General features: G+C 49.3%; 1 protein-coding gene and 1 long non-coding RNA gene across 2 annotated transcripts in view; one reads left to right on the forward strand and one right to left on the reverse strand.

The window, feature by feature from the left end:
• RIPOR3 (RIPOR family member 3) overlaps window positions 1-24,642 on the reverse strand; it is a 105,505-nt gene that overhangs the window by 59,536 nt on the left and 21,327 nt on the right. The window lies entirely within an intron of this gene.
• On the forward strand, window positions 156-15,006 carry LOC134757782 (uncharacterized). Its single transcript, XR_010132275.1, has 3 exons — window positions 156-178; window positions 383-571; window positions 14,581-15,006. It is a non-coding gene; the product is annotated as an uncharacterized lncRNA (long non-coding RNA).

A 24,642-nucleotide genomic window follows, 5' to 3' on the forward strand; every position in this document is an offset into this window, starting at 1 on the left:
ACAGCCAGCTCATGTCATAGGACAGAGCCTGTTCGCAACCCATCCTGTGTCTGCGGATCCTCCCCAGGTCTGTAAGGCAGCAGGGAGATGCGGCCTCTCCCACTCCACCCAACACGTAGCCAGGGCGAGGTGGGGCCGGGGGAGAGGCTGACATTCAAAGGCATCTGAGTGGTAAGAGGTGAGCGAGTGAGGTGAATGGGGACTACGTTAGAAGGACCCTGCATTAGAAGGGTGAGGCGCTAGGGCCATAGCCTAAGGGCACTGGGAACCCTGTAGGCATGCGCAGTTCAAGCCCATCCCCGCCCCCTCCAGCTGCTGTCCATCCCTGCCACACCTGACCAGTTGCCTAACCTAGATCCTTCCTGTCTTGCATTTCCTCAAGCATCCGGAGCCCAGGACTGCTGAGTCAACCCTCTGGAATGCCCACAACTCCCCACAGGCCAGCCGGCCTTGGGACTCCCGCACAGCCACGTGAGCCGGTGGAGCGGGGTCTGTTTGCTAGTGGAGGCTGTTAACAGCACGGGAAGTGGTCAAGGGTTCAACAAGAGATGAGCCATCTGGTCCTCCAGAGGTAAACAATTTACAAGAGACACATCAAGCCGGCCTGCTGTTCTGGTTTTTCTTTTGACAGTGAAATATGCAGTTTCTTTTTCATCCTGGTGCCTATTGGAGAGGGAGACTGTTCCAGGCACTCTGACCCCAGCTAAAGCGCCTCCCTGGGGCAGGATCTATGCAGGGAGGCAGAAAAAGTCAGATTTTTTTTCACATCTTCTTTGTTCCATTCCCAGGACTGAGCAACTTTATGTATTTATTTATTTATTTATAGACAGGTTCTCACTATGTCGCCCAGGCTGGAGTGCAGTGGTGCGGTCACAGCTCACTGCAACCTCAATGTCCTAGGCTCCAGTGATCCTCCTGCCTCAGCCTCCTGAGTAGCCGGGACCATAGGTGTGTACCACCATGCCAGGGGAATTTTTGTATTTTTGGTTAGAGAAAGGGTTTTGCTGTGATGTTGCCCAGTCTGGTCTCAAACTCCTGAGCTCAAGCGATTCACCCTCCTGGGCCTCCCAAAGTGCTGGGATTACAGGTGGGAGCCACTGTGCCTGGCCCAGGACTGAGCAACTTTAAGTCAGATGGTTAACCTACATCATGAGGAGAGTGGATTTCCTCCCAAAGGAACAGACTTATTTTCTAGAACCCAAAGCCTTGAATTTCAAGAACCTTTAGCCTTAAATCCATTTCCTGTTGGAAGCAGACCCCCTCCTGGTCTCCCCAGGTATTGCAACCCTGCTCTACCAGCCACTATAAATGCCCACACAAAAGGAACAGGGGCTCCATTCCTGATGCTCAGAGTGGAGTCAGTAGATTCTCAAGCATATGAGATATGTATGTGGCCTAACAGCCTGAAATAAACAGCTTGTGCTGGGATTGTAATTCTAGAGTTTCCAAAAGTGTTGCAAAATATTCCAGGCAGACACTAGAGTTTGTGTACTACAAGCTGTTTATTAATTAATTTCTTATTTGCCAAACATTCTTGCTTGGGTCTACTGGGAGATGATTTCGTTGGGAATGCATCTCCAATTTTGTAATAAAGATCACCAGGGAAAGAAGGCTTGCTTCATAGGGGCTCATATTACAGGAAATGTGGCTAGCATAGGTAGTTCCCATAAGAAAAAGAACGGTACTAAGTTTTGAGCTCATGTGAAAAAGAAAAGGGGGCCGGGCGTGGTGGCTCACACCTGTAATCCGCACTTTTGGAGGCTGAGGCGGGCAGATCACTTGAGGTCAGGAGTTCAAGACCAGCTTGGCCAACATGGCAAAACCCTGTCTCTACTAAAAATACAAAAATTAGCCGGGTGTGGTGGCAGGCGCCTGTAATCCCAGCTACTTGGGAGGCTGAGGCAGGAGAATAACTTGAACCCGGGAGGCGGAGGTTGTAGTGAGCCAAGATCGCGCCACTGTACTCCAGCCTGGGCAACAAGAGCGAAACTCTGTCTCAAAAGAAAAAAAAGAAAAGTGACATCTGGGGACCAGGATTTTGGGACTCTTTGCAGACATGCCAATAACCTGTGAGATACACACCCACAGACTGACACAGAGGTGAGCAGAGGCCTTGGAGTCAACACAAGTTCAAGTCTAGCCTTTGCCTCATTCTCTTTTTTTTTTTTTTGAGACGGAGTCTCGCTCTGTCACCCAGGCTGGAGTGCAGTGGCGCAATCTCGGCTCACTGCAAGCTCCGCCTCCCGGGTTCACACCATTCTCCTGCCTCAGCCTCCCAAGTAGCTGGGACTACAGGTGCCCGCCACCACGCCCGGCTAATTTTTTGTATTTTTAGTAGAGACGGGGTTTCACTGTGTTAGCCAGGATGGTCTCGATCTCCTGACCTTGTGATCCACCCGCCTCAGCCTCCCAAAGTGCTGGGATTACAGGCATGAGCCACCGCACCCGGCCGCCTCATTCTCACTATGTGACCTTGGACAAGTCACTTATCCTCTTTGAGCCTCCAGTTCCTCATCTATACATTGGAAGCCACTGAAATTATCTTACAGTTTCTTTCAGTTGCGAGGACTTGCTCTTTTTCTCTTCATTAAAAGGAAAACACAAAATATAATTTATACCTTATCCTACCACTTTGTGCTGCTAAGGTTAAAATCCAGGGCAGTGGCCAGGCGCGGTGGCTCATGCCTATAATCCTAGCATTTTGGGAGGCCAAGGCGGGTGGATCACCTGAGGTCATGAGTTTTAGACCAGCCTCACCAACATGGAGAAACCCCATCTCTACCAAAAGTATAAAAATTAGCTGGGTGTGGTGGTAGGCGCCTGTAATCCCAGCTACTCAGGAGACTGAGGCAGGAGAATTGCCTGAACCTGGGAGGCAGAGGTTGCAGTGAGCTGAGATCATGCCACTGCACTCCAGCCTGGGTGACAATAGCAAAACTCCATCTCTAAAAAGAAAGAAAGAAAAAAATCCAGGGTACTCTATGGTTTCCTGCGGCTGCTGTAAAAAAAAAAAAAAGTACTACAAACTGGGTGCCTTAAAACAAGGGAAACTTATTGTCTTGCAGTTCTGGAGGTTAGAAGTCCAAATCAAGGTGTCGGCAGGGCCATGCTCCCTCTAAAGCAGCGGTCCCCAACCTTTTTGGCACCAGGGACAAGTTTTGTGGAAGACAATTTTTCCACTGACCAGGGTGGGGGTTGGGTGGGTGGTTTTGGGGTGATTCAAGTGTATTACATTCATTGTGCACTTTATTTCTACTACTACACTGTAATATATAATGAAATAATTATACAACTCACATTCCATAATGTGGAATCAGTGGGAGCCCTGAGCTTGTTTTCCTGCAGCTAGATGGTCCGATCTGGGGGTGATGGAGACAGTGACAGATCATCAGGCATTAGATTCTCATAAGGAGCATGCAGCCGAGATCCCTCGCATGCGTAGTTCACAATAGGGTTCGTGCTCCTATGAGAATCGAACGCCTCCACTGAGCTGACAGGAGGTAACGCAAGCGATGGGGAGTGGTTCTAAATACAGATGAAGCTTCGCTCACCTGCCTGCTGCTAACCTCCTGCTATGTGGCCCAGTTCCTAACAGGCCATGGACAAGTACAAGTCCATGGCCCAGGGGTTGGGGACCCTTGCTCTAAAGGATCTAGGAAAGAATCCTTCCTTGCCTCTTCCTAGCTTCTGGTGATGGCTACCAATCCTTGGCATTTCTGGTCTTGTAGCTGCATGACGCCAATCTCTGCTTCTGTTGTCCCATGGTGCTTCCCAGTGTCTCTGTCTTCACAGATCTTCCTCTTCTTATAAGGATATGATGGTATTGAATTAGGGGCAGGGCACAATGGCTCACACCTGTAATCCCAACACTTTGGGAGGCCGAGATGGGCGGATCACCTGAGGTTAGGAATTGGAGACCAGCCTGGCCAACATGGCGAAACCCCGTCTCTACTAAAAATACAAACATTAGCCAGGGGTGGTGGGGGGTGCCTGTAATCCCAGCTACTTGGGAGGCTGAGGCAGGAGAATTGCTCAAACCCAGGAGGTAGAGTTTGTAGTGGGCTGAGATCATGCCATTGCACTCCAACCTGGCTACAGAGCGAGCCATCTCAAAAAAAAGAAAAGATGTAGGCCCCTGGGAAGGATGCCTGGCACACTCAGAGGTGGGACAATGGTGACAGTCCTGACACTTTCCCTCTGGAGAGCATGGACCCCTGGTCTTGGCCATGCAGCCAGGCCTGGCCCAGCCTGCCTGTCCCCCACCCCCACCCCCAGGGACTGGGCCCTTCCTGCCCAGGAGCTATTCTGATTCTGCAGCCCTCAGGCTTTATTGCTTTTCCTGCTTAATGAGGTGAGGTTCGCTCAGCCCAGTGGCAATTCCTGTAAAAGCCATTTGGATGACCCAATGGGGTGAGTTTACAGGGAAGCGCTCCCTGAGGGCTAGGCTGGCTGGAAGCAGATACTTTGCCCCCTTCCAAGGACGGTAATGAGGTTTGAGGCTTCCAGTGGGGGCAGGGGATGATCTGGGCGCCAAAAGCCCTGGCCTGGGGTCAAAATATCTGGGCTCCAGCCCCAGCCGGGCTAACTAGGCAGTCTCTTGTCTGAGCTGTACTCCCCTCATGGGTGAAATGGGGATACAGGCACATACTTTATAGCCTGCAGTCTGTGTGTAACAGAGAACCATAAGCCGGCGGGTGGGGGAGTGGGGCTGGGGGTTATTTCTCATGGTTCTGGAAGCGAGGAGTTGGAGATCAGGGTGACTGCATGGTAAGGTTCTGGTGAAGGCCCTCTTCCAGGTTGCAGACTATGGTCCTCTCATTTCATCCCCACGTGGAGGGAAGAGGCAAGAGAACACTCTGGAAGTTATAAGAGCACTAATCCCATTAATCCCATTTACCAGGCCTCCACCCTCAAGATCTGTTCACCTCCCAAAGGCCCCACCTCCTAATCACAGCACATGGGGGTTTGGGTTCAACATAGGAATTTTTTTTTGAGATGGCATCTCACACAGTGTTGCCAGGCTGGAGTGCAGTGGCGCAATCTCTGCTCACTGCAACCTCCACCTCCCGGGCTCAAACAATCCTCCCACCTCAGCCTCCTGAGTAGCTGGGACCACAGGTGTGCACCACCACACCTGGCTAACTTTTTGTACTTTTAGTAGAGACGAGATTTCACCATGTTGCTCAGATTGGTCTCGAACTCCTGAGCTTAAGTGATTTGCCTACATTGGCCTCCCAAAGTGTTGGGATTACAGATGTGAGACACCACATCCAACCTCAACATATGAATTTTAGAGTGACCCAAACATTCAGTCCATCACAGTCTCCTGCAGGATTACAGATGTATAATCAGTCTGTAATCCACAAAGTTCTAAGCAAAGGAAAAGAAGTACTAATATCACTATTGCTATTGTTATTATCAGCACCCAAGACCTTCCCTAGTCCCAGTGAGTGGAATATTAAGATGATCCCAAAAACGCTCGACTTCACTAACCCGTAATACTCACAGGTTCCACCCCTTTGACTGTGGGCAGAACCTGTGAATATTATGATCTGCCTGCCATGGTTACCTTATATGACAAAAGGGAGATTAGCCTGGGTGGGCCTGACCTAATCAGAGAGCCCTCAAACAGGACTGGCTTTTTGTTTTTTGTTTTTTTTTTGAGACTGAGTCTCGCTCTGTCACCTAGACTGGAGTGCACTGGCATGATCTCGGCTCACTGCAACCTCTGCCTCGTGGGTTCAAGCAGTTCTCCTGCCTCAGCCTCCTGTTGGCTCTTACTGGCCAAGGAGATTCAAAGTATGAGGGGGATTCAGCGTGAGAGAGATTTTCCATTGCAGGCTTTGGAGGTGAAGGTGGCCAATACAGGAGGCCTCTAGAAGCTGAAAGCAGCCCCCCAGTGACAGCTAGCAAGGAAATGGGGACCTCAGTCCTATGGCCACACGGAACTGAATGACCTTGGAAGTGGACTTGTCCCCAGATCCTCCAGACAAGAACTCAGCCGGACCAATATCTTGCATTTCAGCCTTGTGATGAGCAGAGAACTCAGCCATGCCAGACTCCGGACCAACACAGCTGTGAGCTCATACATGGATATTGTTTTAAGCTGCTGGGTCTGGGATCATTTGTTACACAGCAACAGAAAACCAATACATCCTCTGTCAAGGAAGCCTGAGAATGGAAGGCTCCTACTCAATCTACCCTCCCAGTATAGTCTGGTGGTTAGAGACAAGGGCTCTGGAGTCAGATGGAACGGTGTTCGAATCTTGGCAATTCCATCCACTGGCTGTGGAACGTTGTCCACACTCCCTTCCTCACCTCTTATATCCTCGGTTTCCTCATCTGTGAAATAGCAGTGGAAATAAAATGCATGGAAATAATCAGAGCAGGGTATGCATCGTAAGGACACATAGTAATAGCTCAAGAAACACTTTATATGTTAAATATAAGAAACGAGCTGAGAACTAACACCAATGCACCTGTGTTCTTCAATGCATTGCCTACACACCAGAGAAGAGGGGGAGGAGCCCAGATCTGCTGCTCTGGGAGCTACAGGCCAATTAGGGAATCAGGAACCTGAACAGAAAACCACAACTTCAGGGAAAGTAGATGGTACATGTGTTATGTTATTGTGGACTTGGCGGGGCAAAGACAAGACCTTAGGTCTTTGAACTCCCCCTCGGAGTCTGGCACAGGCCTGAGTGGAGCTCCGTCCTCAAGACTTCCTTTGCACTGGCTTCCCTGAGGAAGGATTTGCATTTAGGGTTCTGCTGTGGAACCTCTTTCTCTTGATCTAAATGAAGCCTGAGGCCAAGGCCTTACACCTGTAAGGGAGGAGGTGGCCCTGGGCCCAGGAAGAGGGTGGGTCCAGTCTCCCAGTTCTGTCCCTGGCATGTACTCTCCCCAGGCCTATCCCACCCCCAAGTCCTCCCAGGCTCCAAACCCTGAGGCCCCACCGACTGTCACTCAAGAAATCACCGAGGCTGGGCATGGTGGTTCATGCCTATAATCCCAGCACTTTGGGAGGCTGGGGCAGGTGAATCACTTGAGGTCAGGAATTCAAGACCAGCCTGGCCAACATGGTGAAACCCCATCTCTACTGAAAATACACAAATTAGCCAGGCGTGGTGGCGGGCGCCTGTAATCCCAGCTACTTGGGAGGCTGAGACAATAGAATCGCTTGAGCCTGGGAGGTGGAGGCTGCAGTGAGCCGAGATTGCACCACGGCACTCCAGCCTGGGTGACAGAGAGAGATTCTGTCTCAAAAAAAAAAAGAAAAAAAAAAAGAAAAGAAAAGAAAAAAAAGAAAGAAAGAAAAGAAAAGAAAAAAGAAATCACCGAGCCCTCTCTATACCCATAAGCACAGCCTTGACCGGAGTCCTGACGGCTGGGCATGCCGCTCAAATCCCTGGGGAGATACCACTGCACGTACACGAGGGCGTTCGTCATCCAAAAGACAGACCACAGCAAGCGCTGGAGAGGATGTGGGGCAACCGAAACCCTGGTACGCTACTGGTGACATGTAAGAGGGCGCAGCTGCTTTGGAAAACAGCTTGGCAGTTCCTCAAATGGTTAAGTATGAAATTAAGCAAATGGTTAAATGTAAATACGACCCAGCAGTTCCACTCCTAAGTATACATCCAAGAGGAATGTTAACATATGTCCACGCAAAACCCATACACAGACATTCAGAGCAGCATTATTCATAGTAGCCAAGAAGTAAAAACAGCTCAAATGTTTATCAGCTGATGAGTGGGTAAACAAAATGTGGGACAGCCATACAAAGGGACACTATAGGGCCATATAAAAGGGACCAAGCCCTGATGCATGCTGTGAGACAGATGAACCTTGAAAATGGTATGCTAAGTGAAAGAAGCCAGAACCAGCAGGCCACAGAAGGTATGGCTCCACGGACAAGCAAGTCCAGAGCAGGCAAATCCAGAGAGACAGAAAGTGGATCAGTCATTGCCAGAAGTTGAGGGAGGGGAGAATGGGAGTCATTACTAATAGGTATGGGGTTTCTTTCTGGGGTAAAACTGCTCTGGATTTAGATAGTGGTGATGGTTGCACAGCTTTGTGAATATGCCAAAAAAAAAAGAAAAAAACACTAAATTGTATACTTTTTTTTTTTTTGAGACAGCCTCCCTCTATTACCCAGGCTGGAGTGCAGTGGCACAATCTTGGCTCACTGCAACCTCTGCCTCCTGGGTTCAAGCGATTTTCCTGCCTCAGCCTCCTGAGATTACAGGCGTATGCCACCACACTTGGCTAATTTTTTTTTTTTTTCGAGACAGGGTCTCCCTCTGTTGTCCACGCTAGAGTGCAGTGGTGCCATCTTGGCTCACTGAAACCTCTGCCTCCCGGGTTTAAGCAATTCTCCCACCTCAGCCTCCCAAGTAGGTGGGACTACAGGCATGCACCACCCACTCGGCTACTTTTTGAATTTTTTTGTAGAGACAGGGTTTTGCCATGTTGCCCAGGCTGGTCTCAAACTCCTGGAGTCAAGCAATCCATCTGCCTCGGATATTTCTCACTGGCATAATCAGTGCTGAAAGATCATTGAAAAGGGGCTTGCGTGATCCAGAGGTCACTGTTATTTAATGCGCTCTCCTCATCTCCTGCAGGTTGTGACTTCGATATACCCTCTCATGAGACCTTTCCTGGCCCCTTATCTGTAAGTGTGACCACCAGGACTCCGTCTCCCAATTCCCTCTTCCTGCTTTATTTTTCTCTTTAGCATTTAATACCATCTGACATTCCAAACATTACCTTGTCCTTGTCTGGTGTTTGTCACCCCAACTAGAAGTGCTAGGGGGCAAGTACTAGGAAGCAGGGTTTTTTCTTTTTCTTTCCTTTTTTTTTTTTTGAGATGAAATTTCGCTCTTGTCTCCCAGGCTGGAGTACAGTGGCGCAATATCGGTTCACTGCAACCTCCACCTCCCGGGTTCAAGTGATTCTCCTGCCTCAGCCTCCTGAGTAGTTGGGACTACAGGTGCCTGCCATCACGCCCAGCTAATTTTTGTATTTTTAGTAGAGATGGGGTTTCACTCCGTTGGCCAGGCTGGTCTCGAACTCCTGACCTCATGACTCACCCAGGAGGCAGAGTTTTTTTTTTTTTTTTTTTTTGAGATGGAGTCTTGCTCTGTCACCCAGGCTGGAGTGCAGTGGCGCAATCTCAGCTCACTGCAAGCTCCCAGGAGGCAGAGTTTTTGTCTGCATGGTTCGCTGCTAAGTCCCCAGCACTAGGAGGACAGGACCTAACACATAGGAGGCACACTCAGCAAACATCCATGAACGAATGAATGGAGGGATAGATGAATGAATGAATCTGTATCTCCAGTGGCTTTGTCCTCTCTTATATCAGCTTTGTTCCACATCTTACACTTAGGAGGTGATTCAATTAAACATTGCTTTTTGTGTGTGTTTGGTGGGTTTTTTTTGTTTTTTTGTGTTTTTTTTTTTGAGACAGCATCTCAATCTTTTGCCTAGGCTGGTGTACAGTGGTGCCAACACCACTCACTGCAGCCTCAACTTCCCAAACTCAGGTGATTCTCCCACCTCAGCTCCCCGAGTAGCTGGGACTACAGGCACGCACCACCACACCAGCTACTTTTTGTATTTTTAGTAGAGATGGGGTTTCGCCATGTTGCCATGGCTGGTCTCAAACTCCTGGCCTCAAGCCATCCATTTGCCCAACTCGGCCCCCCAGAGTGCTGGGATTATGGGCGTGAGCCACTGCACCCAGCCAACCATTGTTGAGTGAGCAAGTAAATGAACGAATCAACGAATTTCTCCCTGGGTAGTGAAGCTCCCGCTTTTTGAGGTAACCCAGACTTTTCATTTGTATGTTTCCTGAGTCCCTGACTGTACATTCTTCCCGCATATTGTCTCCAGGACTAAGAGAATGGAGCCTTTTGCCAAGAAGAGGTTGCGTTCTCAGGCCTCCAGTTTAGATTAAATAGTGGTTTTACAAGAGGAAAAAAAGTGACAAACCCCCAGAAGTTGTGGGGAGCTGAGACGGAGTGGGAAGAGGGTTCCCCAGGGACAAACTCCTTCTTGCCCCCCTGCCCAGCGCCCCAGGGCACACTGCCCAGTGGGTTAAAGCAGCCAGACACACGGGCTCACTGCAGTTACCAAGCAATCCTAAGTGTATCAAGATGGGGGCGCTGACGCCAGCTGCTCCGAGTGGATCTGGAATGAATTGGGGGGTTGTTAAGAACGCCGACTTAAGCCTCTTCTCACAGGAAAAATATTTATTTCACTGAGCTCTGCTTTTTGGAAAGCTGCGCCTGTAACAGTCTGCATCGATCTAGCAGAGTTTTGGCTACTGCTGGGTTTTGTCTCCCTCCTGTCTCGGTTAGCGTGGGCTGTGTGTGTGTGTGTGTGTGTGTGTGTGTGTGTCCACAGCACACCCTCCCATTATTAAGCAATCAGCCAAAAGACTCAGCCAGGACACTCTGCTCTTCTTTAACCGGAAAAAAGATGAACACGAACTGAGTTCGTGGCATGAGGCACGAGACCTTCATGTTTTATCTTCAAAGATGCCTGCTTGAAACTAGCAATTGTTTCTTTCTTTCCCTTTTTATCTAGTAAATTGCTCCCTCTACCTCCTCCCAGTCTGGGAAAAAAATACAGACAAGTATGAAGAAGAAAGTAAAAATCACTCCTATGGTTAGGTTAGGCTTGACTGCAGAACTGTTGTTTCCTTTTTTTTTCTTTTTTTCTTTTTTTTTTTGAGACGGAGTCTCACTGTTGCCCAGGCTGGAGTGCAGTAGCATGCGATCTTGGCTCACTGCAACCTCCACCTCCTGGGTTCAAGCGATTCTCCTGCCTCAGCCTCCTGAGCAGCTGGGACTACAGGCCCGCATCACCATGCCCGGCTAATTTTTGTATTTTTAGTAGAGACGGGGTTTCACCATGTTGGCCAGGCTGTCCTTTCCTTTTCTACTCTTTGGAGTCGAGGGGCCTGGGTTTGAATCCTAGCTCTGCCACTTGCTGGCTGTGTAACCCTGAGGATCATGTCACCATTTGGAACCTCTGTTTCCTCATCTGTAAAATGGTGTAATAATAGTGCCTACCTCTTTGATTGTTGGGAGGAGTAAACAAGAGAAAGTACATATAGAGCTTAGTGAAGGTTCAGCAACAGTAAATGCAAACGGTACCTATTTTATAGGAGAAATATATACAATTTTTTATCTTCTTTTTCATAAAACAGTATAGCGTATACAGTTTCCTGTTTCACTGCCTCATTTTAGAGGCAGAGTCTTGCTGTGTTGCCCAGGCTGGCCTCAAACTCCTGTCTGTGCTCAAATGATCCTCCTGCCTCAGCCTCCTGAGTAGCTGGGATTACAGGCACCCACCACCATGCCCGGCTAATTTTTGTACTTTTAGTAGAGACGGGGTTTCATCGTGTTGGTCAGGCTGGTCTCGAACTCCTGACCTCATGATCCACCCACCTCGGCCTCCCAAAGTGCTGGGATTACAGGCATGAGCTACCGTGCCCGGCCAACTCACAAGCATTTCTAATGACTGCAAAATAGTCCATTGGGGGCCCATCCCTACATTAGTTTTTAAACCGTTTCCTATGGATGGAAATAGAAGTTGCTTCCGAAATATTATAAAGATTGCCGTGATAAACACCTCCAGACTCAAATCTTGGTCTATGTTTGAGGCTCTGTCTTTAGGATGAATTCTCAGAAGTTAAATTGTTGGTCAAATAGTATGATCACTTCCAAGAGACTTGATATACCATACTTAGCACTGCAAGTTGCTTTCAAGAAAGATTACCTACAGATGTGTATGAGAGAACCCTGTGGCCAAGCGAGGTGGCTCATGCCTATAGTCCCAACACTTTGGGAGGCCAAGGTGGGAGGATCACTTGAGCCCAGGAGTTCAAGACCAGCCTTGGCAACATAGTGAGACCCCATCTCTCCACACACACAAAGAAAGAGAGAGGCTGGGCATGGTGGTTCACACCTATAATCCTAGCACTTTAGGAGGCCTAGGCAGGTGGATCACTTGAGGTCAGGAGTTCGAGACCAGCCTGGCCAACATGGCAAAACCTCATCTCTACTACAGATACAAAAATTAGCCAGGCCTGGTGGCATGTGCCTGTAATCCCAGCTACTCGGGAGGCTGAGGCAGGAGAATTGCTTGAACCTGGGAGGTGGAGGTTGCAGTGAGCTGAGATCACACCATTGCACTTCAGTCTGGGCAACAGAGTGAGACTCTGTCTCAGAAAAAAAAAAAGAGAGAAAGAGAGAGAGAACCCATCTTACCACATCCCAGCTGCATTGAGGATTATTACCTTTTAGTTGTTGTTAATTTGACAGGCAAAATGACATCTCATTCTTAAATCTGCATTAAAAAAATTTCACCCAGTATTTTTCTAATACTAGTTTTATTGGCTACAATGTGTTGAGTGTTTACTATATGCCAAGCATAGGGTAAATGTCTTTTTCTTTCTTTCTTTTTTTTTTTTTTTTGAGAGACAGGGTCTTGCCTGTTGCCCAGGCTGGAGTGCAGTGATGCGATCATACCTCACTACAGCCTTGAACCCCTGGGCTCAAGGGATCTTTCTGCATCAGCCTCTCTCTTAAGTAGCTAGGACTCCAGGTGCACCACCATGCCTGGCTAATTTTTTTTTTGATTTTTATTTTTTTGTAGTAACAGGGCCTCGGTATATTGCCCAGGCTGGTCTCAAACTCCTGGGCTCAAGTGCTCCTCCTACCTCGGCCTCCCAAAGTACTGGGATTACAGGTGTGAGACACCATACCCAGCCTCCATAAAATGTTTTAATCAAACTTCTGGGTATGTACCCAAAAGAAGCGAAAGCAGGGACTCTAACAAATATTTGTACATCTATATTCATAGCCATATTATTCATCATAGCAAAAAGGTGCAAGAGACCCAAATGTCCATTGACAGATGAATGGATAAACAAAATGTGGTGTGTATATATGCAATGAGATATTATTCAGCCTTAAAAAGGAAGAAAATGTTGACCCATACGAGAACATGGATGAACCATGAAGACATTATGCTAAGAAAATATGCCCATCACACAAGGACAAGTAATGTATGATTCCTTTTATATGAGGTTCCTAGAATACTCAAATTCAGAGACAGAAATCAGAATGGTTGGACTGAGCGAGGTGGCTCACACCTGTAATCCCAGCACTTTGGGAGACCAGGGTGGGAGGATCGCTCGAGCCCAGGAGTTCGAGACCAGCCTGGACAACAGAGTGAGATCCTATCTCTACAAAATAAAACTTTTTAAAAATTAGCCAGGTGTGGTGGTACATGCCTACTACTCAGGAGGCTGAGGTGGGAGGATTGATTAGACTCAAGAGATCAAGGTTACAGTGAGCTGTAATTGCCCCACTGCACTGCCGCCTGGGAAACAGAGTGAGATTCTGTCTCAAAAAAAAAAAAAAAATTATAATCAATCTTTACATGTTATTTTATAAGATGTTATTGTTACCCTCCAGCCTTCTTTAAAAGATGATGAAACTAAGGCTCGGAGAGATGAAACACGTTCCTAGAGTCACACAGCTTATAAATGGTGAAGACAGGTTTAGATGCCAGGTCTTACTCTCCAAGGCTACGTTATCCTGCAAATTCTGGTGGACCTGGGAGGTAAAGGGGAAATACAATCAAGCTCTAGGTGGCAGACGGAGTTAGCAAGTACACAGTGCCAAACGGAACTGTTGGCCCTGAGAGCTCAGAGTTCAGTTCTAAATTTATTCTCTCTGACCTTATTGTGGGTTCTAAATTTGGCCAAACAAGTTCTTCCAGACCGATTAGTGACGTGGATACATTGTTTTGAAGATAAAACCCTTTTCCTGGTATGAAAGAAAAAAAATAATAATGCAGCATTTGCTTGCAGAAGCCATCCTGCCGCTGGTTAACAGCCATCTGAAAATGATTCTGGGTTTTCCACCTGATGGTGGACACATGTGCTTGTTGGCCGATTTCTTGGGGACAGTGATTAAAACCATTTCCTGAATCAAAGTCTGAATTTCTCCTCCTGAATGAACCAGAAACACAACATCAGGAAATATCCAGGCATGAAAATTCTAACCAGGGCCGGGTGCGGTGGCTCACAACTGTAATCCCAGCACTTTGGGAGGCTGAGGGGGGTGGATCACCTGAGGTCAGGAGTTTGAGACCAGACTGATTAACATGGCAAAACCCCATCTCTACTAAAAATACAAAAATTAGCCAGGCGTTGTGGCAGGCACCTGTAATCCCAGCTACTCGGGAGGCTGAGGCGGAAGAATCACTTGAACCCTGGAAGCAGAGGTTGCAGTGAGCCGAGATCACACCATTGCACTCCAGCCTAGGTGACAAGAGCGAAACTCCGTCTCAAAAAAAAAAAAAATTCTAACCAGAAACAAACTTAAAATTCTCCCAAAATTACAAATTAAGACCAAAATAGGCCTCTTTGGGTGGTTTCCAGGCCAGGGAGGAGTTATGGGGTCCTCGGATAATCACCAGCTGAGTCCTGACTTCTCTGGGAAGGTATTGGGGTGACTGACCTGTTTGTGACCCCTTCTCAGACATCCTTTCTCCAATGAGGCGGAGGAGGCACGTGACCCACATGGTCTGGCCACTGATGACTGAACAAGCTATGGACACCGGACCCAGGAGAGACCATTCACTCACTGGCCACGAACATGAGTTCAGATACATGCCCCAAAAGGATGAGCCTGGGTACTGGATTCCCTCCCTCAGAAACGTGAATCAAGAGACACAGGATGTTCCTGTTGGTCCAGATACTTGAGCTAAAAGGTGATGGATACCTGGATGTGGGGTGGTCATTCTGGGGAGTACATCCATATAGAAAGAGGAGCAGGTGCTGTGGGATTCTGGATCCCAGTGATAGAGCTAAGTGGCTGGATCAAGCTTCACCTGAAACCCACTCTACTTGTCTTAGTCCATTTTGTGTTGCTATAAAAGAATACCTGCAACTGGGTAATGTATAAAGAAAAGAGACTCATTTCATTTTATAGCTCTGCAGTCTGAGACATTTAAAGGGATGGCCCTGACTTCTGGCAAGGGCTTGCACGTTGCATCACCACACGCAGGAAAAGGGAAAACAGAAGGGAGACTGCAAAAAAGGGGAAAACCTGAAGGTCATCATGGCTTTATAATAACCCACTCTCACAGCAATGAGTTAGATGGAGAACCAATTCAGTCTCACGAGAGTGACAGCAAGAACTCACTCACTAGTGAGAGGGTGGCACTTCCAAGCCATTCATGAGGGATTCACCTCCATAGCCCAACACCTCCCACTAGGCCCCGCCTCCCAACACTGCCACAGTGGAGATCAAATTGCAACATGAGTTTTGGTAGAGACAAACACCCCCTATCCAAATCACAGCACTACCCCCGAACTTTCCATTACACGAACCAAAGAATCTTCCTTTAAATTAGTGTCATTGGGTTTTCTGGGATTTACCCTTTTTTTTTTTTTTTTTTTTTTTTTTGAGACAGGGTCTTGCTCTGTCACCCAGGCTGGAGTGTAGTGGCACAAACACAGCTCATTGTAGGCTCGACCTCCTGGGCTCAAGGGATCCTCCCACCTCAGCACCCCCCACCTATGCCCTCAAAGTAGCTGGAACTACAGGAACCACCACACCTGGCTAATTTAAAAAAAAAAAATTTTGTAGAGGCCGGGTGCAGTATCTCATGCCTGTAATCCCAGCACTTTGGGAGGCCGAGGTGAGTGGATCACCTGAGGTCAGGAGTACAGACCAACCTGACCAACATGGTGAAAACCTGTCTCTATTAAAAATACAAAAATTAGCTGGGCGTGGTGGCACATGCCTGTAATCCCAGCTACTCGGGAGGCTGAGGCAGGAGAATCGCTTGAATGCGGGAGGCGGAGGTTGCAGTGAGCCAAAATCACGCCACTGCACTCCAGCCTGGGCGACAGAACGAGACTGTCTTAAAAAAAAAAAAAAAAAAAATTGTAGGGACACAGTTTCACTATGTTGCCCAGGCCAGCCTTCAACTCCTGGGCTTAAGCAATCCTCCTGCCTTTACCTCCCAAAGTGCTGGGATTACAGGCATGAGCCACCACACCCAGCCTAACATGTTTTTAATAACCAAAAGAAAAGAAACATCTCCATAGCCTTGTGACACATCCTTTTTTAACCTGAAATTGGTAGAGTAGGTTTCTGATTCATAGAACCCAAACAAACATTCCTCCCTAAAGCAGGCAGAGGCTCTTTGGGAGAGTTTACTTTCAAAACAGTGTCCCTGCAAGTCCCAAGTGACAAGTTCCCCTTTCCTGGTCTGAAGCATTCTGAGGAGAGGCAAAGAGGTTAAGTCTTAGCTGCAGGAACACGCTGTCCCCACGACAACCCCTTCTCAGCCTCGGAACTGCTGTTATCAGAGTTGTGTTGTCTCTTGAAGGTCCGGACAAAGGGTGAAGCCAGGACTCCTGAGTCTAAAGGGCAGGTCGGGGCCTGGGAGAGAAGGGGAAGCTGGCCTGGGGCAGAGATGTATTTTCCATTTCCCCTGGGGTCCCGCGCGGGACAGCTGCTGTCCATAGCCAGTTCAGCCAACCGTGGGAGGAATCACATTCACTCGACAGGCAGGCAGTGGCGGTGCTGGGATTTGAACATGGGGCTGATGGGCTCCAGGCATGGCACCTGTGCCACTACAGTGCGGGGAAGCTCTGACTGCTGCAGCCTCTGTTGTCGCCACATCTGCCCTCGAATTTCCCTCCCAGCTGGTTCCGCAATCAGCAGCCCCCCAGACATCCCTGGGAGGCTCCAAGGAGCTGACTCCTGATGAGGAAAAGGATCAGCCGCAGACTCACTCCTCCTCCAGCCACTTCCAGACCCACGGGAGGCGTGGGTGTGACCCAGACTACCTGGGAGCATCTGCTTTTGTCTTCATCCAGGGCAGGACCCTCTAAAGGAGGAGCCCTCAGAGAAGAAGGGAAAAGCCAAAAGGAATTAAAAGCCAATTTCCAAATGGAAATAAATAAGCAGTCATAATTGGCCACATTGGTGAAATTGGGCACTAAGGGCCAGGCAATGGGCTGTGGGATAATGTCACTTGAGGCTTACGGCCACGCTCAGAGGAAGATGCTGAGGTCCAGGGAGGTTCAGGCAGGTGACGTGACTCACCCAGAGCCACTGGCTGGAGAGTGGCAGGGCTAGGTTAGAGCCCAGGTGGTGGACTTCATAGGTGCAGCCGTGACTGCTGTCATCCCTCCCCTGGGGAGTTATTGCAGGTGAACGTGGTGACACGGGGGAAGTCAATTCTTTCCAAGCCTCAGCTTTCTCACCTGTACAATGGGAGTTTGTGCTAGACAAGAAGTTTTCAGGACGGACACGGTGGCTCATGCCTGTAATCCCAACACTTGGGGAGGCCGAGGCGGGTGGATCACTTGAGGTCAGGAGTTCGAGACCAGCCTGGCCAACATGGTGAAACCTCGTCTCTACTAAAAACATAAAAATTAGCCAGATTGTCATAGCGCATGCCTGTAGTCCCAGTTACTCGGGAGACTGAGGCCAGGAGAATCACTTGAACCGGGGAGGTGGAGGTTGCAGTGGGCCAAGATCTCACCACTGTACTGCAGCCCGGGTGACAGAGAGAGACTGTCTCAAAAAAAAAGTTTTCAAACTGCTGACTGCACCTGTTTGTAGGCCCTGAGCTCAACTGAGTGAGTCACACAGGTATTCACTGACGTGATTCTGCCTCTGAGGCCACATTTTCTCCAGTGCACCTCTGTCCTTCAGCAAGTGACCTGAGGCTGGGACTGCCACATGCTGCCTCCCAGCACCTTACCCAGACCTACTGCTGGCTACAACGTGCTTAATGATTGTCAGGTGGCTCACATACCCTGTTCTGTTCGACTTCACAGTGTCTCCCAGCCCGTGGAGTATGGCACAGTGGCTACTAGCCAGGGTCAGGCAGTGCGACTCCACCTCTCCAAGCGCCCCAGTGCAGCATCAGATCATAGGGAATACCTCCACCTGCTTCACAGGACTATTCTGTGAATACTAATTAGGACAACATATGTGAAGGTCTTGGCGTTGTGAGCACATGAGCCCAAGGTCAGCTCCCTAAAATGATGAAGTTCATATCACAAGAGGCCCCTAGAGGTCAGGACAGCCTTTCGGTACCTTTCTATGGCAAACGAGCGGCTGGTTCTCTGCCACCTATTTTCTCCCCTTCATTGGGCAAGACTGAGCTGGCAGAATAATGGCCACATCAGTATTTACTCTCTACTTTCTGGCTTCCCTAGATTGGTGCCAGCCATTTGTCCCCCCATCCAAGACAACCCTGATCCCCATCCCCAGAAGGAAAACACCTCACCTCTCTCACAATTTGAGAATGGCCGTCAACTCGAGCACATTATTAGATTTAATTGTATCTAATACTTGAATACCTAATATATTACTTTCTCTCTCTCTCTCTTTTTTTTTTTTTTTTTTGAGACAGAGTTTCATTCTTATTCCCCAGGCTGGAGTGCAATGGCGTGGTCTCGGCTCACTGCAAACTCCGCCTCCCGGGTTCAAGCGATTCTCCTGCCTCAGCCTCCCGATTTGCTGGGATTACAGGCTCTCGCCACTACACCTGGCTAATTTCTGTATTTTTAGTAGAGATGGGGTTTCACCATGTTGGTCAGGCTGGTTTCGAACTCCTGACTTCAGGTGATCCACCTGCCTCGACCTCCCAAAGTGCTGACACTATAGGCGTGAGCCACCGCACCTGGCCCTAATATATTACTTTCAAGGACAAAAACTGCAATTACTTTTGCACCAACCTAATATTTAAGGTAGGACACCGTGAAGCCCAGTGAGATCTCTGTGGTGGACAAACAGCGTGGCTGCTAGGCTGTGAGCCCTCCCGCCTGTCTGCCCTCCATGCTGTGTGCCACTCCTGAGAGCTGGGTCAGCAGTCGCACTGTTGGCTTTGCTCTGACCTCGAGTCTATTTCTTTTCCATGCGTGTGTGCAGCCGCTGCCTGGAGTGGAAATCTCCACTGAGGGACAGACCTTCTTTCAAGGCTCACATCAGGCAGGATCCCACGGGAAAGGGGGCTGGCTGAGTCAGGAGGGTTCTCTGCCTGAGTTCCCGTGTGACATTGGGCAAATCACTCAATGCTCAGAGCTGCGCTTTTTTATCTCCATCTGCTTGGAGCAGGAATTGCAAAGAGTTTCAGCTCAGGTTCCAACGCCAAGGTGGGAGATATTGGTTGCTTTGGGTATAGTGTTGAGATAGATTCTGAGGCTGTGTATGGGCTCACTAGGAAAGGGTGCTGTGTCTGCCATGAAGTGAGAAAGGGGGGGAAGAAAAAAAAGAAACCTGGCTGGGCACGGTGGCTCACACCTGTAATCCCAAAACTTTGGGAGGCCGGGGCAGGAGGATCACCTGAGGTTAGGAATTTGAGACCAGCCTGGCCAACATGGCAAAAACTTGTCTCTACTAAAAATACAAAAATTAGCCAGGCATGGTGGTGCATGCCTGTAATCCCAGCTACCTGGGAGGCTGAAACAGGAGAATCACTTGAACCCAGGAGGCAGAGATTGCAGTGAGCCAAGATCATGCCACTGCATTCCAGCCTGGGTGACAGAGCGAGACCCTGTCTCAAAAATAAAACCCAAAAAACAAAACAAAACAAACAAAAAAACCCCATGGTGCTGGCCAGGTGCGGTGGCTCACACCTGTAATCTCAGCCTTTTGGGAGGCCGAGGCAGGAGGATCACTTGAGCCCTAGAGTTCAAGACGAGCTTGAGCAACATGGCAAAACCCTGACTCTACTAAAAATACCAAAAAAAAAAAAAAAAAAATGCTGGATGTGGTGATGTGTGACTGTGGTCCCAGCTACTCAGGAGGCTGAGGCAAGAAGATTGCTGGAGCCTAGGCCTGTCTGGCTGACTTGGCTCTCTACCTTGGCTCAGAGCCCCCTCTTCCTTTTTTTTTTTTTTTTTTGTGAGATGGAGTCTCGCCCTGTCGCCCAGGCTGGAGGGCAGTGGTGTGATCTCGGCTCTCCGCAACCTCTGCCTCCCGGGTTCAAGCAATTCTCCTGCCTCAGCCTCCTGAGTAGCTGGGATTACAGGCACGCACCACGACACTGGGCTAATTTTTTGTATCTTTAGTAGAGATGGGGTTTCCCCATGTTGGCCAGGCTGGTCTCGAACTCCTGACCTTGTGATCCACCCGCCTTGGCCTCCCAAAGTGCTGGGACTACAGGCGTGAGCCACTGTGTCTGCCGGGCGGGTTTCTTATGGCGAATGATCCCACACCACTTTTCAGTGCACGTAGTTACATGGAGTAGAACACAGACAGTCACACCTCCACATTCTTTTGGCCACCATGACTGGTTCAACCAAGGAATCTGCTCCAAGCTAGGTGAAGGAAAATCAGCCCTAAGGCCCCCCGTCGCCACGCACCTCACTGTATCCAGCTATACCTAAAGCCAAACCGAATCCCAGACATCTAAATTTTATGAGCCAGTAAATTCCCTTCTTTGCTTAAGCCAGTATAAATCAGGGTCTCATCCCTTGTAATGCTGAGTCCCAAGGCCCAGATTCTGGGCCTTTCGTTTTTCCATTCAGGCCCCAGAATGAAGACCAAGGAAGGGTTTATTAAAATGACAGTGAACATCTAGGGCCTTATATACATTTTTCTTCAATTCAGCCAAGACAAGAGGCCTAGAATACAGAGAAAGGACACCCATTTCTTTTCTTTTTTTTCTTTTTTGAGACGGAGTCACGCTCTGTTGCCCAGAGTCACGCTCTGTTGCTGGAGTGCAGTGGCGCAATCTCCGCTCACCGCAATCTCCGTCTCCCGGGTTCAAGCAATTCTCCTGCCTCAGCCTCCCAAGTAGCTGGGACTACAGGTGCCTGCCACTACACCCAGCTAAATTTTGTATTTTTAGTAGAGACGGGGTTTCGCCTGTTGGTCAGGCTGGTCTCGAATTCCTGACCTCAGGTGATCCACCCGCCTCGACCTCTGAAAGTGCTGGGATTACAGGCGTGAGTCACCACGCCCAGCCTAGGACACCCATTTCTTTGTTTGTTTTGTTTGTTTTTTGTTGTTGTTTGTTGTTTTTTTGAGATGGCATCTCACTCTGTTGCCTAGGCTGGAGTGCGGTGGTGCCATCTCAGCTCACTGCAACCTCTGCTGGGTTCAAGCGATTCTCCCTCCCCAGACTCCCAAGTAGCTGGGACTACAGGCATGTGTCACCATGCCCAGCTAATTTTTGTATTTTTTGTAGCAATGGGGTTTCACCATGTTGGCCAGGCTGGTCTCGAACTCCTGGCCTCAAGTGATCCACTGCCTCAGCCTCCCAAAGTGCTGGGATTACAGGCGTGAGTCACCGCGACCAGCCTAGGACAACCATTTCTTCAAACATAGGAAGAAACATCTTATCTGCATGATCCCTCCTGGGGAGCTATCTTACGGTCTTATGTGATAAGGTGACCTCTCCTTTGGGTGAGTGGAGTAAAAAAGCGGGCGAGGTATCTGGAATATGCTTCTATCCCTCCTAACCTCCCCTCCAAACGAAGCTTTCCTGAATGCCTTGTCCTTAGCTTCCTGGACTCTGAACCTAGCTTGGCTAAATTTTCTTTTTAAAGCATCAGCATAAATCATGAATACCTTGGGAAGGGAACATTAACCATCAGCCGGCAAAGTTAAAATTCCCCTCCAGCCCACTTAAATGGACTGAAACCTCCACCCCATCCCCAAATGAGCCTCCCTGGCCTTGTCCTTGAACATTTCAAAATCGGGTTTCTGCTTTAAGTTCTTTAAACTATTTTTTTTTTTTTTTTTTTTGGAGGGAGTCTCGCTCTGTTACCCAGGCTGGAGTGCAGTGGCACGATCTTGGCTCACTGCAACCTCCGCCTCCTGGGTTCAAGTGATTCTCCTGCCTCAACCTCCCGAGTAGCTGTGATTACAGGCACTTGCCACAACGCCCAGCTAATTTTTGTATTTTCAGTAGAGACGGGGTTTCACCATGTTGGTCAGGCTGGTCTCAAACTCCTGACCTCGTGATCTGCCTGCCTCGGCCTCCCAAAGTGCTGGGATTACAGGTGTGAGCCACCGCGCCCGGCCGCTGCTTTAAGTCCTTAACATGCCCTCACCGCGGCTCAGCTCACTGTACAGCCCCTGCACAGAGAGGGGAGGGCAGGGGCCATGATACTGAACTCACAGCTCTGGGCATTTCTGAAGTCTGGCCCTTGAAGCTTTTTCTAGAGCAAATTGTTTTCTTCTCGCCTTCAGGAAACTGAAAATTCACACAGCAGCCGTGGGAGTCAGAGTAGCAAAGGCTTTGAGATCACATAGACCTGGGACACGTGCTTGCTTTGTGATTATGGGTAAGTTCCGTAACCTCTCTGAGCTTCCATTTCCCTTTCTGTGTAAAGGGGATACTAATACTGCCCACTGTGAGGGCTGTTTCTGAGATTCGATGCTGCTGTGACTAGCATCTGCCTGACTAGCAGAGGGTAGTTACAGTGTCAGCGTCCATGGCCCTCTCATGAGACTGGGTCAGGGGGTGGGAAGGGTGTTTGGGACACCCTGGGAACCTTAGCATCATTCTGCCGTGGGAGTATGACCTGCTGTTCCCTGGCTGCCCTCACTCAGTCTGAGGCTTGCTCTGCCAGTCCCGGGAGAACTGTTCACTCATCATCCCGGCAGAGACAGATCTCTTTCTCGCTGTGCACAGGTGGGGAAACTGACTCTGCCCAGTCACCTGAGTCTGTTGACGGAGGCACCTGGCCATCTGTATCCTGGTCCTCAGCTCTGAGACCAGCAGGAAAGAGAGGAGGACATTCCTAATGGGGGACACAGTGACCTTCCTCCTCCTGCCCCTGATGCTCCCACCACTATGGTCCCCTGGTGGTGCCAACCACTCAGACTCCAGAAGCTGAGTCCCCTCTCAGTCCCATGAACAGGCAAAGCTGCTTCCTGCAGAGGCCCCAACCTTTGCGCTTCCTCCTCAGAGAATCTGATTCTCCCTCCTCAGTGTGGTTCCTTTCCCACACACACCCACACAACAATCCAGACTCAGAGAATGGAGTGCCTCAAATTAGGGGAAATGGCCGGGCACAGTGGCTCAGGCCTGTAATCCCAGCACTTTGGGAGGCCGAGGCGGACGGATCACTTGAGGTCAGGAGTTCAAGGCCAGACTGGCCAACATGGCAAAACCCCATCTCCCCTAAAAATACAAAAATTAGCTGGGCGTGGTGGCGGGCGCCTGTAATCCCAGCTACTTGGGAGGCTGAGGTGCGAGAATCACTTGAACCTGGATGGCAGAGGTTGCAGTGAGCCAAGATCAAGCCACTGCCCTCCAGCCTGGGCAACAGAGCGAGACTCCATCTCAAAAAAAAAAAAATTCAGGAAATGATGAGGCTGCACACACACATGCACACACCACACATGGCTCACGCATGCACATGACATGCATTCACATGCACACATGCCCATGCATGTATGTGTTCACATATAGCACACACAGCACCTGCTCACATGCACACACAGGACAGTCACACACATGCACACACACGCATGCACATGCACACTCACATATACATTATACACATATGTACACATGGCGCGCACACACCCATACATGCATGCTCACACATGTGCACACATGGTACACACTCACACACCCACACATGCATGCTCACACATGCACATACACACTCCCCTCTTCACCCAGCCACCCCCCTATTCATTCTGGATCCCCTTACCCAACCCTGGTTCAGGACCACCTCTCCTGACCCCAAGGCTAGGTCAGGCCACTCTCCTGACACCCTCATTACTCATAGGCTTTTTCTTCAGCACTTTTACCACGATTGTGACTAATTACATGTGTGATCATTTTGGTACCAGGTAATATTAATAGCTCGAAAAATATTACTGGGCTTTCCTCTTTGGCCCTTCTGGGTAAGTAGCCCTTCCCCTCTCAGGCCTGAGGCACCTGGCTACCTGGAAAATATTTGAATTTGTACAGAAGGAATAAAGAGGACCATGGCAGATCTAGTTCCTGATCATCAACACAGACTTTGCTATGAGACAGTAGGTTTAGAAGTCACCGCTGCGCACTGACCCTCTGGGGGCTTGGGAGGAAAGTGCTCTGAGACCACCCTCCAGCAGCTTAGGGGTGGGGCCCCTGGAGGTGCAGCAAGTTGAGAGGAAGGAAGCCCTGGTGTTTTGCTTTCCTTGGCTACACTGGTCCTCTCCGGGCCAGGATGGGCTCAATGTGCTCTTGCTCAGGTAGGTGACACCTCATTAAGACGAGGGGCAGAGGGACCTGCAGAAGGGTCTGGGAGTAGATGGCTCAGGTAGGGGTCAGATGCAGTAGAGAAGAGGGGGCTCTGAAAAAAAAAAAAAGGCTGGGCGCGGTGGCTCATGCCTGTAATCCCAGTACTTTGGGAGGCCAAGGCGGGTGGATCACCTGAGGTCAGGAGTTCAAGACCAGCCTGGCCAACCTGGCGAAACCCCATCTCTACTAAAAATACAAAAATTAGCCGGGCGTGGTGGCGGGCGCCTGTAATACCAGCTACTCAGGAGGCTGAAGCAAGAGAATCACTTGAACCTGGGAGGCGGAGGTTGCAGTGAGCTGAGATCGCACCATTGCACTCCAGCCTGGGCAACAAGAGCA

The sequence above is a fragment of the Gorilla gorilla genome, chromosome 21 (assembly GCF_029281585.2).
Source record: "Gorilla gorilla gorilla isolate KB3781 chromosome 21, NHGRI_mGorGor1-v2.1_pri, whole genome shotgun sequence".
NCBI classification, from domain to species: domain Eukaryota; kingdom Metazoa; phylum Chordata; class Mammalia; order Primates; family Hominidae; genus Gorilla; species Gorilla gorilla.